Source organism: Adiantum capillus-veneris, chromosome 1, assembly GCF_014529385.1.
Source record: "Adiantum capillus-veneris isolate H3 chromosome 1, ASM1452938v2, whole genome shotgun sequence".
In the NCBI taxonomy this organism is placed as follows: Eukaryota; Viridiplantae; Streptophyta; class Polypodiopsida; order Polypodiales; family Pteridaceae; genus Adiantum; species Adiantum capillus-veneris.
In genome coordinates this window covers 63729179-63740821 of record NC_140931.1, presented here as the reverse complement: position 1 = coordinate 63740821, position 11643 = coordinate 63729179, and positions in this window count along the sequence as shown.

Below are 11643 nucleotides of genomic sequence, written 5' to 3'. Positions count from 1 at the left end.
CGTGCCTGTCTTGCCAAAAAAATTATAAGAACAAAGGTGAAAATTACGGCGTATGTGAATTTGGGGGGGGGGGGGGGATATAGCAAAAGGTTTACACCACACTAGCATGCCTTGGTGGATATGCATATCTTTTCCATTCATACTACAGCTTGACAACACTGAGCTGGCAGGGATTCTAATTACGCGATTACGCATTTTGTTAAATGTTAATTATTGTTGTTATTATCACTATTTTTTTCATGTTAATAACATATCTAATGTCATGACCTACGAAAACCGGTAGAAAACGTAGAATCGACAGGACAACCAACAATCCTGGCAGGCCCGGCGGGTTTAACATGAAACCCGGCAGGCCCGGTGGGACAAGCAAGAAACCCGCCCGACCCGTCATGTACCCCCTCCATATTTGGCGGCTCTATATAACCCTGTAGTAGACATCACATCACATCACCTCTTCCTCTAAATTTGGTCATCCTTTAAAATTTAGAAGAAAAACTAAAGGTAAAAAAATGAATAGTTTTAAAAAAATTTTAAAACTTAATGTAACTCTGATCATGGATCATTAGTTCTTTTTTGGACTGAACTGATTCTTGAAAGGAGGTAGAAAGGTGAATATTTGGGTCGGTATCTCTACATTTGGGATGGACTAATCTCATGTTTGGTTCACCGTTATATTTGCTAAATTGATTGCTATATTGATTAGAACTTCTATCATGGGTCATTAGTTCTTTTTTGGACTGAACCGATTCTTGAAAAGAGATAGAAAGGTGAATCTTTGGGTCGATATCTCTACTTTTGGGATGGACTGATCACATGTTTGATTCACCGTTGTATTTGCTTGCTATTCCGATTAGAGCTCCAATCATGGGTCATTAGTTCTTTTTTGGACTGGACTGATTCATGAAAGGAGGTAGAAAGGTGAATCTTTGGGTCGATATCTCTACTTTTGGGATAGACTGATCACATGTTTGATTCACCGCTGTATTTTCTTGCTATTCCGATTAGAGCTCCAATCATGGGTCATTAGTTCTTTTTTGGACTAGACTGATTCATGAAAGGAGGTAGGAAGGTGAATCTTTGGGTTGATATCTCTACTTTTGGGATGGACTGATCACATGTTTGATTCACCATTGTATTTTCTTGCTATTTCGATTAGAGCTCCAATCATGGGTCATTAGTTCTTTTTTGGACTAGACTGATTCATGAAAGGGGTAGGAAGGTGAATCTTTGGGTCGATATCTCTACTTTTGGGATGGACTGATCACATATTTGATTCACCGTTGTATTTTCTTGCTCATGTTTGAGTAGATTGAGGTTTATTCCCTTCAAGCTTCACTACTACGCTTGTGTGTGATATTGATTATAACACTAATGTTTGGTTTGAATAATACTTGAAAGAAGTGATAGCATACTGAGCTATGTTTATTGGTTTTGCAGGCATCCAATAAGTATGTCTTCCACCGGGAATGTGAGCAGTGATGTTGGTGTCTCAAGCCTGGCTTCCTTGAGGAGACCTCCTACCTCGATGCCAGGTCCTGCTTCACAGGGCACCACTTCGTAGGGCAAGCGAAAGGCAGGTGGAAAAATTCCAAGACCCGAGTGGAATTTTGGCACAAATTTAAATAAGTATCAAGATTGGAAATGTAACTTTTGTGGTGAAGAGAAATCTGGAGGAGCACCAAGACTAAGGGATCATTTTCCAGGTGTCAATACCAGAATCCAAGGAGAAAAGTGCAAGGGCTTAGGTGCAGAAGAAGCAGCTATGCGCTTGAAAGCTTTAATTGGTAAGCTAATTTCCACGAGCAAAAGATCAAAACTCTCTGCTTTCGACCATCATACCCCGGTATCGATAAGATCAAACCAGTATGAGGGATCATTGGGTGTAACGCCCACAAATGGAAGCACTCAAAGCAGGGAACCAACTTCTCATATCGATGGAACTATACCTCCAAACCATGGATCTCCTAACTTTCAGGTAGGATCGTCAAAAAGTAGACAGGTTAGCTTACAGACGAGCTTCAAAACGCTTGCCTTAGAAGAAGCACAACTTGCTCTAGCTAAAGCCGTCTATTTCACTGGGGGATCATTGGCCATTGTCACTCGTGATGCATGGAAGTCAGCTTGGAAACGCATTGGGGAGTATGGTGCTGGATTTACCCCTCCAACATATCACCATATGAGAAACCAATTGTTGGATAAATGTTATACAAGCACACAACAGGATATTCAAAGGGTAATATTAAATGCAACAGAACAATCTGGATACACCATAGTTAGTGATGGTTGGTCCAACGTTCAAAGGCGGCCAATTGATCAACATCATGCTTCTATATCCTTGTGGTGAATGTTTTATCAAAGCTGTGGATAGCTCTGGTCAAATAAAATCTGGCAGTTTTATAGCTGACATCATTGGCGACGCAGTTGAGGAACTTGGAAAAGAAAATGTTGTCAAAGTAATCATGGACAATGCCAAAAATTGCAGGGCTGCACGTAGGATACTTGAAAGTCGCTTCTCTCACCTATATAGTGTTGGTTGCAGTACACATAGCTTGAACTTGGTATTGCAAGATTGGTACAAGAGGGAGGACACAGAGTGGTTCAAATGGATAGTAGACAATGCTCGCTTAATAGTCAAGTTTGTTTTGAAGCGTCAGAGGGTTCTTGACATGTACCGTCAGAGGATGTCTACTATGTTAAAACTGCCGTGCGAAACTAGATTTTGCACTAACTACTATACGGTAGAATCACTAATAAAAAATAAGAATGCTGTGATGGAGACATTTGTTTGTGCCACTTTTTCAGAATGGGAGGCCGGTCAAAGGGAGAAGATAAAAAGCAAAATAGGGGTGATCAGAGATCTACTAGCTGATCGCCACTTCTGGGATGATGTGGTGGATGTGCACAATGTCATGATGCCAATTATGCTCGCATTACGCCAATTGGATTCTGCCTTGCCTAACATAGGTAAGGTGTAGATTTGGTGGACTGTTCAAGAAAGCCTTGCAAATCCAGAGGAGCCCCAAGAGCCAATTGTGAAGCCTTGGAAGACACCATTCACTCAAAAGAGGAGAGAAATTTTGAGAAAGTATGTGCATGGTCGATGGGTTGGAGCACATAGTCCACTACACAGCATAGCTTTCTTATTGGATCTAGAGTATTGGGCAATGGAAATAGACAAACTTGATGAGGAGGTGTTGGAAGACTTTTATGATGTGATAGGCAGGTTTTATGATGATCCTGATGAGCATGCATCAGCTGTTACTGATCTTACGAAGTTTAAACTCAAAGAGGGTAAGTTTGGTACAGAATTTGTGCAGAAACTTGCCACGGAGCAACCAACGTGGAAGTGGTGGTAGTGCACCCACCCTTAAACGCCTAGCTGTTAGAATCCTAGCCCAATGTGCATCCAATTCAAGTTCTGAGAGAAACTGGAGTACATATAAATATGTACATTCCACCATCAGAAACCGCCTTCTAAATTCAAGAGCTGAAAATTTGGTGTATATGTACTGCAACCATCGGCTATTGGCAAGAGTGTAAGCTGAGAACTACAAAGAGGAGATTCCGCGCTGGACTTATGATGTAACCAATGATGAGGTGGACGAAGACAGTGAGCTGCAAGGGGAATCTCATGAAGTAGAAACTACATGTACTTTAGAAGAGATTGAAGAGAATTTGAAAATTGAACCAACTTTTAGGGTTTTTTAATATTAAGTTTAAGGTTTAGACATTTGCTTAATAATAAACGAAGCCCTTAAAGGCCACAAATCGCTATTAAAGCTTCATAATATACAAAGCCCTAACAAATCTTTGCATTATCACATATCATAATTGAAGCTGTAGTGAGGACAATTCACAATTCACTAATAAATTCTCGCAAGACAACGAGTAAATGTTTTCAAATGTTACAAAAACTATCCAAGTGATATTGAAATATTTGTGAGAATATCTTCATTCTCCTGTTCACGCTGACCTTTAAGCTTATTATAGTCTTCAGACATTTTGAACATTGCATATAGATTTTTGGATATCTCATACTCACATATAGCACAATGAAAGTTATTCATCATGCTTTGCATCAAGAATGATATATGGTACATATGTCCGCATGGCAAGCTGAAGTGACCACACCACTCATGAAAGAATGATCTACATATGGGGCAAGGACCACCGTGCTCACCAGAGCTGGAGGGGCCTCAATAGATGTTGGGTGCTCAATCAATGTGGGAGCATTTTGTTTTTTTATAGTCTCCTCTAACTCTTTTATGTGGCGAGATAGCACCTTCACCTCCCTTTGCAAGTCTCTATTTAGGGTTTCTTCTGCATGAGAGACTTGTGTAGCTTGTGATGCTTGCCTCAGTTGAGTTTGAAGCTCCTCCTTAACTTGGTGCACTTCCATTGATGCACCTTCTAGTGCCAATGACATCTCTTGTCGTGTGACGGTGATTGCACTGCTGCGAATGTCCTCAACCGTCATGTGAGGTGTCCTTGAGCCGAAGTCTACTGCTTCACCCAAGACATAATGCATGTATAACATCTTGGCAAACCACAATGGACAATCCATATGATGCATAGGATGACCCATAACATCGAGATATATGTTATCTCCATTGTCTCGTATGTCTGCATCAATGCATTGTGATAGCTTGAGTCGGCCTTTCTTGATGTTGTCATCTGCAACGCCTGGCCATATGGATTTGACCATTTCTCGGTCAATCCTAGTGTTCACCTCTTTCCATTGTGTACCCACTGGGAGCAACGAGCTGCAATTCGAGCGGTGTCGTTCACTCCACCGACTTGACACATGGATCTGAGATGCTCAAAAGCGCGCTTAGCCCTTTGATTATCATTATCCATATCCTGATTAAACACTATACTTCAGTTACGGCATACAAACTTAATGATAATCAATTGCTATAAGAGTAACCACCATTTTACGACAATCAATTGATATTAGAATAACCACCATCTTACAACAATCAATTGATATAAGAGTAACCACCATGTTTTAAATCAATGAATGACAATTAGTGATTCCACGTGGCTTATTGCTTGAAACTTAAGAGCAAAAACAAAACTCATAGAAAATTTGTTGTCTATTGAGATATAACAAAGTGTTTTTATTACTCATTCATCATCCATAGCGCATAAAACCCAATTTTTAAAAGTTCTTTTATAAGTCAAAAGTCTCAGAAAACCCTGCTTCATAAAGTACATCATATATCCATCAAAAAAAGGCTACACTCATTTCAGAGGGAGGGCGTAAGCATCGTTCTGGCTGGGCTTCAAATCTTTCTAATTCTTCGTCCAAAAGTGCCAAGGTCTTTCTGTCTGTGGATTTCTTCCTCACCCAACCTTCCACAACAATCCTAGATATGGCTTGTACCTCCACTGAAACCTTATGTTTGAACCAATCTGTGTTGTAGTAGTCAGAGAACTCTCCACAAAACTTACAAAATTGCCATATCACCCATCCTATGGCGTACACATCTGTGGCCTTGGTCCATGGGCGCGGGTGATTGCCATCTAGTAACTTAGGAGCTCGCCAAGGATGAAGCTTTTGCCAGTTTTCATCGGTATTGTTGGTCTTTTGTGTCTCTAAGACAACACGCAAAGCCAATCCCCAATCAATTATTCCAATACGGGGAGTGAGATCCTTGGTAAAGTCCAACATGATGTTCCATGGATGGAGATCATTGTGGATCACTCCCTCGTCATGTGCGAATCGCAATGCCTTCACCAAGGCATGGATCAACGAGGGAGCATGATTGCACAGGCTCTTGATACGTGTTTTCTTGTCTTCAGAGGGTTGCTCCCATTTAAAGTCTTTAGGGATCTTTCCTTTCCCCTCTTGATGCGCTACAAGTGTCGTGAAAGAGCCATGTGGAAGGGGCACTGTCTCCATAAGATCACCTAAAGTTCCCCCATTGAAGTAGGGGAATATCAGAAACCATGGCAACGTTACAGAGTGGGCAATGCTCCTCACAATCCCTCTATGGTTGAGATCTACCCCACTTTCTGATGCAAAGCTTTTCCACTGATGCTTGGTCTGTCCTTTGAACTCCTTGGCACAATAAGTATTCGTTGCAGAAAGGAAACTGATCCCTTTGATTTGAACTTGCCACCCTGTGCCATAAGCCCCTGACCCAAGTTTCTTGATCTTCTTAATGGAATTATTTGGAATGCCCAGAGTCATACTACATTCAGAATTGTATATACTGCTCTCCAGGTGACTGGCAAAAGCAGTAGAACACGATGTTCCCTCAATGGCAGCCTCCTCAATAAACGGTTCTCCAACTTGGCTGCTCCCCATAACTCTGGTGATAGCCATTCGCATTTTCTTGCTTAGGCCAAACTGTGTGTCTATGTGGGATGCTCTCCTTGACCTCTCCTTTTCAGCTCTCCATCTAGTGTTCCAATGCTCTAGCTTACCCTTGTCTACTTCTTGAGGGCATTCCTCTTTCAAATCAGAGGCCACCTTGGGCAAATTGCCCACCCAACTGCTCAGTAATGAGATTATTGATTCGGTTGTTTTGTCTGGATATAACAACAACATTTTGCGGGCAATCTCACTGTATAATGATTGCAATCTAGACTCATCTGTAACAATCTGCGCTATATCGTCGGGATCTAGTGCACTGACGATCGTAATCAACAATTGTCTAATTTTCATTTTGAACTCTATCATTGAAGTAGCAGAAGGATCCATTTTGCCTACAATGGTATTATTGCAAACAACACATTGTGAAATATAACTATGTGCCACTGCATTTGGATCTTTTCTACGTGAAAGAAAAAGTGCACTATACACCATAGATCTCGTACACTTTTGCAGTGACACACCTAATCGCAATTGCAACCATGTGCCAATGCCTCACCGTACGACAACTTACAAACAGATGCTCCTGTCATTCTAGCAGCAACACACCTAGTCGCAATTGCAACCATGTGCCGAAGCATGAATGACTGGGAACAACATAAAACATAGTCACCCTACGCTTTTGCAATGACACACCTAGCCGCAATTGCAACCATGTGCCAATGCATCCACGCACGGTGACTCCTTTCAAACAGATGCTCCTGTCATTCTCGCAGCAACACACCTAGTCGCAATTGCAACCATGTGCCGAAGCATGAATGACTGGGAGCAACATAAAACATAGTCACCCTACGCTTTTGCAATGACACACCTAGCCGCAATTGCAACCATGTGCTAGTGCATTCACGCACGGTTACTTCTTTCAAGCAAATGCTCCTGTCATTCTAGCAGCACACACCTAGTCGCAATTGCAACCATGTACCGAAGCATGAATTACTGGGAGCAATATAAAACATAATCATCGTACGCTTTTGCAATGACACACCTAGCCGCAATTGCAACCATGTGCCAGTGCATCCGGGTGAAAGCATGTTAACCTGTCGCGCTTTTTGTGCTAGTTAGCAGTTTCAAGTTAGCACATCTTCAAAAAGTTTGGCGTTCGGTAAATTTTTTACAAATAATATCAAAATTTGTCGGAGGTTGTACATTTGGATTCCTTGTTTCAAGTGTTTTCTATTGATATATCATATGTCATAGATCTTGGAGATGTAGCTCAAGTTATTGTACTAGTTAGCATATGTCAAAATTGTGCTAGTTAGCATTGTCCAGGACATGAAAAAGCATGACAGGTTAACATGCTTTCACCCATCCACGTACGATGATTTGATAAAAGAAATTTTATACCTTTAAGTTTTAACGCAAAAAACTCAAAAAAACATCAATAAAATAAGGAAGGGTTTAAAAAATTACTGCTTTGAGAATGTGGAAAGCTGCCAGAAAGTTTGGTGAAGACTTTTCAATGTACCTCTTTTGTGAAAAAGACAAGCACCGGCGTCGCCTTTATATAGCCACGGCGGGCTCGACGGGGAAATAGCCTTACCCGACGGGCAAACTAATTAGCCCGACGGGCTACGAGCCGGTCTCCAGGTCTCCCTGGAGGTCAAAAAAGATGAATGTCAATTAACATAATATTTGTTATTTTGCATTTCTATTGTTATTAACCTGAAATTATACTGTGATCACGTCATTTTGAAATCCCTGTGAGCTGGTCTACCTACCGGAGTGATGGCACACTTATCTACTCACCTCACTCATTAGCGGTTCATACTAGACCGTTGTACTAATTTCCCTTTTATATTGTATTTTCCCTTATGTTTTGTAGACCTCTTATCTTGTGAAGAAGAAGAAGTAATGTTTTCACCTCCATCTTTGTGTGTATGTGCTTGCAAGAGCTCAAGCTCTCTCCTCCTCTATCTCTTGACAAGAACGAATTAGGACAACAAAAGAAGTACATTGGAAAAGATCAATGGAATGGGAGATCAAGACTTAACATTCAATCAATTTACAACTACTCAGATTGACCAAGATCAATGATAATTGGTATTCTAGAGCTCTCCCACTCCCATTGATCAAATATGAATGCTTCGTCACGAAGCAGCCATAGAATAGGAAATGTATGAAGCTCAATCTAGTGAGTGGCAACCAAAATGGAGGAAATCGTGACTCAACAAACACCCGGAATGGCAAGCTCACATGATGTGGGCACCCACCCCACTCTAACAGGATGTCACCTTCTGCTCGGTTCCTAGAGTTAGAAGTTGGAGTCAACATGAGACCATGCAAAACAGACACCACCATTGGCTGAATTACCCAATTTTTTGAGGTCCAAATGACAATGAAAGGTGAGATGACAAGTACATTCGACATGCCCTCACCAAGGTAGTAAAGAAATATGAACGTCTACCAGATCTTCATGTCAGATGCTCCGAAAGATATACCAAACAATGGTAGCCTAAATCAGTATGTACTATAAACCACGGATTTCAGAGACTCCATGGTTATCTTTCTTGGAGGGGAATAAGGCTTAGTGTATGATCTCAACAAGCAACCAGATGAAAAATTCTCCATGTGTTGTTTGCACGTCTGATGTTCATGCCCTCTTACTTCATGACTCATTAGCAAATTTGAAGAGGCCTTTTACACATGGTTTAAAGGTCAAATGTATTTGGGAAGTATTTGTGTGTCACCATGACAAGGATCTCCACTCAAAAGACACCATCATGCCATTAGCCCAAGAAGATGCCCAACTAGCACAAGAATATACAGAAGGGCTAAGGCGGATAGCAAACCTCTACATGCAACGTTGGTGCAGCTAAAGCTGGTCGATGCTATGAAGAGTGCAAGGAAGGGATATGTGGCTCTCAAGGCCATGCCAAAGTGGTTGAGCAACTATGAAGATTAAGAGTCGGCAAGGTGAAGCGGATATATATGCTTTATGTGGTTTTCAAGGCCAGAGTGCTCTTCTTTGGTGCCTATCAGAGGTGGATGGTTGAAGGGTTTGGCGGTGAGTTTGGGCGTAGATGGCAATCAATTCCACTGGTGTTGCTTGCAAAGAAGATGATGATGATGATGTGGTATTTCATAGGTCTTGTTTCCGTGCCCAATGGGGCAATAAGTTTTTTGAGGGCTAAGTAGCCCATAGCTCCTAATGAGCACTTGATTAATAAATGTATAGGTCCCATATCCATAACAATGGTACATAAAGAATAAGGATTTCAATTGACCCAATGAATACGAATCTTTCTCTACAGGTTTTCAAGGGCTAACAAAGCATGGGTAAATACGTTTCATGAAGCTTGAAAATATGAAGATAATTGAACATCATCATGTATATAATGTACATAATGAGATGAGAAAAATGGGTTTTATAGAGGATAGTGAATGTATTTTATGTTTTTTTGAGTAGGTTTCTTATGTTGATACTATGTATGAGCTTGAGTCAATAATGGATTCTAAGATGCAATATGGAAGCCATATTATGGAAGTGTGCACTTTGGAAATATATGAAATAATTGAGGCTTTTGAAAATAAAGGACTTAATGTCGACAAAGGACTTGAAGTGCGAGAAGAGGCCAAGTACAAAATTGTGGCAAAGAAAGTAAGACCAATGGTCTTCCCTTTACCATATAATTCTTTGGAAAATCTAGAAGAAGCCTCTTTGCAACCAAATATGAGGGATCCAAATAGAAAGGACACAAGTTCTTAATGGAATCTCTAAAAGAACTAAAGGTTGGATGTGAGGTGTTTTTAAATACAAGAAGATAAGAGGTGTTCTACAAAAATGCTCTCAAGACATGGTAAGGATTTTGTTGTCTAGGTGAATGAGATAGAATGTGTTGATCCTGGTGTTGTTGCACCTATGGTGATCTTCACTATCCCTCATGTACCTTGGAATTAACGTCCAATTTTGGTCCCAATAACACATTTGACAAAGTTGATAGAGTTACTCAATGAGAAGATTAGCATGGGTATTTTGGAGCATTTTTGCACATCATATTTAAACAAGTGGTTCGCTATGCCTAAGAAGAATGGAGCCTTGTGCTTCATTTAAGAAATGCAGCCTGTAAATAGGGTTACTATTAGGAATGCTGGTATAGGAACAATTGTGGATGAATTTACAGAGGCATTTGCAGGGACGGTGATTTACTCAATGAGAGACTTCTATTCACGATGTGATCAATTTCAGCTAGCTATTGAAAGCAAAGATTTAACAACAATGAAAGCACCTTTGGGATTGGTAAGGATGTGTACCTTGCCTCAAGGAGAAACTAATTCAGTTGAGCATATGATGAACGGGATGAATAAGGTTCTACGTGACTTTATACTTCAAATCACAATGCCATTTCTTGACGATGTGCCTATCAAAGGATATGAAGAGAAAGACAAAGATGAAGCTATATATTCAAGATGGTTCTGTAAATTTGATGTAGACTATATTGAAGATTGTGAGAAGATTTTGACAAGGTTGGAAGAACAATCTTGCCCATTCAAGGCAAAAGTCTATATTTGGAGTCAATGAAGTGCTGATTGTGGGGCATATGTGCGGTCCTTAAGGTAGAAGGCCTTGTCCAACAATGGTGGATGCAATAAAAAACATGAAGGAAACATGTAAAAATTTAACTACAGTGTGAAGATTTTTGGGTGCATGGGTCTTCTATCTAATGTGGATACCAGATTATGTACATGTAGCAAATCCTCTCTATCGGTTGTTGAGAAAGAATCAAAAGTTTCAATGGGAAGAAGAGCATACAAAAGCCATGACAAAGTTAAAGAAGCTGCCCCTTTCATCACCAACCTGTGGTTGTGATAGTAGATACAAGTCCTACAAGGATTGGATGTGAAATAGGACAAAATGATGAAGAAAGAATAAGGCATCTGGTGAGATTTAGGGCTAGGTTTTGAGTTCTTGCCAACCTATTATGCACAAGTGAAAAAGGAATTGCGGAGAGTTGTTACAACATTAAGGTGTGGCAAGAGTACTTGATAGGGGCAACAATGATTGGGGAAATTGATTGTTTACCTATCCTTGGCATGATTACAAATTGTTAAAGTCCTGACATTGCTATGTTATGGTGGATTGGTTACATGAAGTCATTGAATCTACAGTTTAGGCATGTTGCAAGGAAGGATAATCCAATGGCAGATATTTTATCCAAATCAAGGTATGAAGACGAGGAAACAATGGTTGTTAATGGAGATGATGAAGTTATGAAGCATTACACCATTACTCATGCTAAGGATAATCAAAATGTATTTGATTGTGT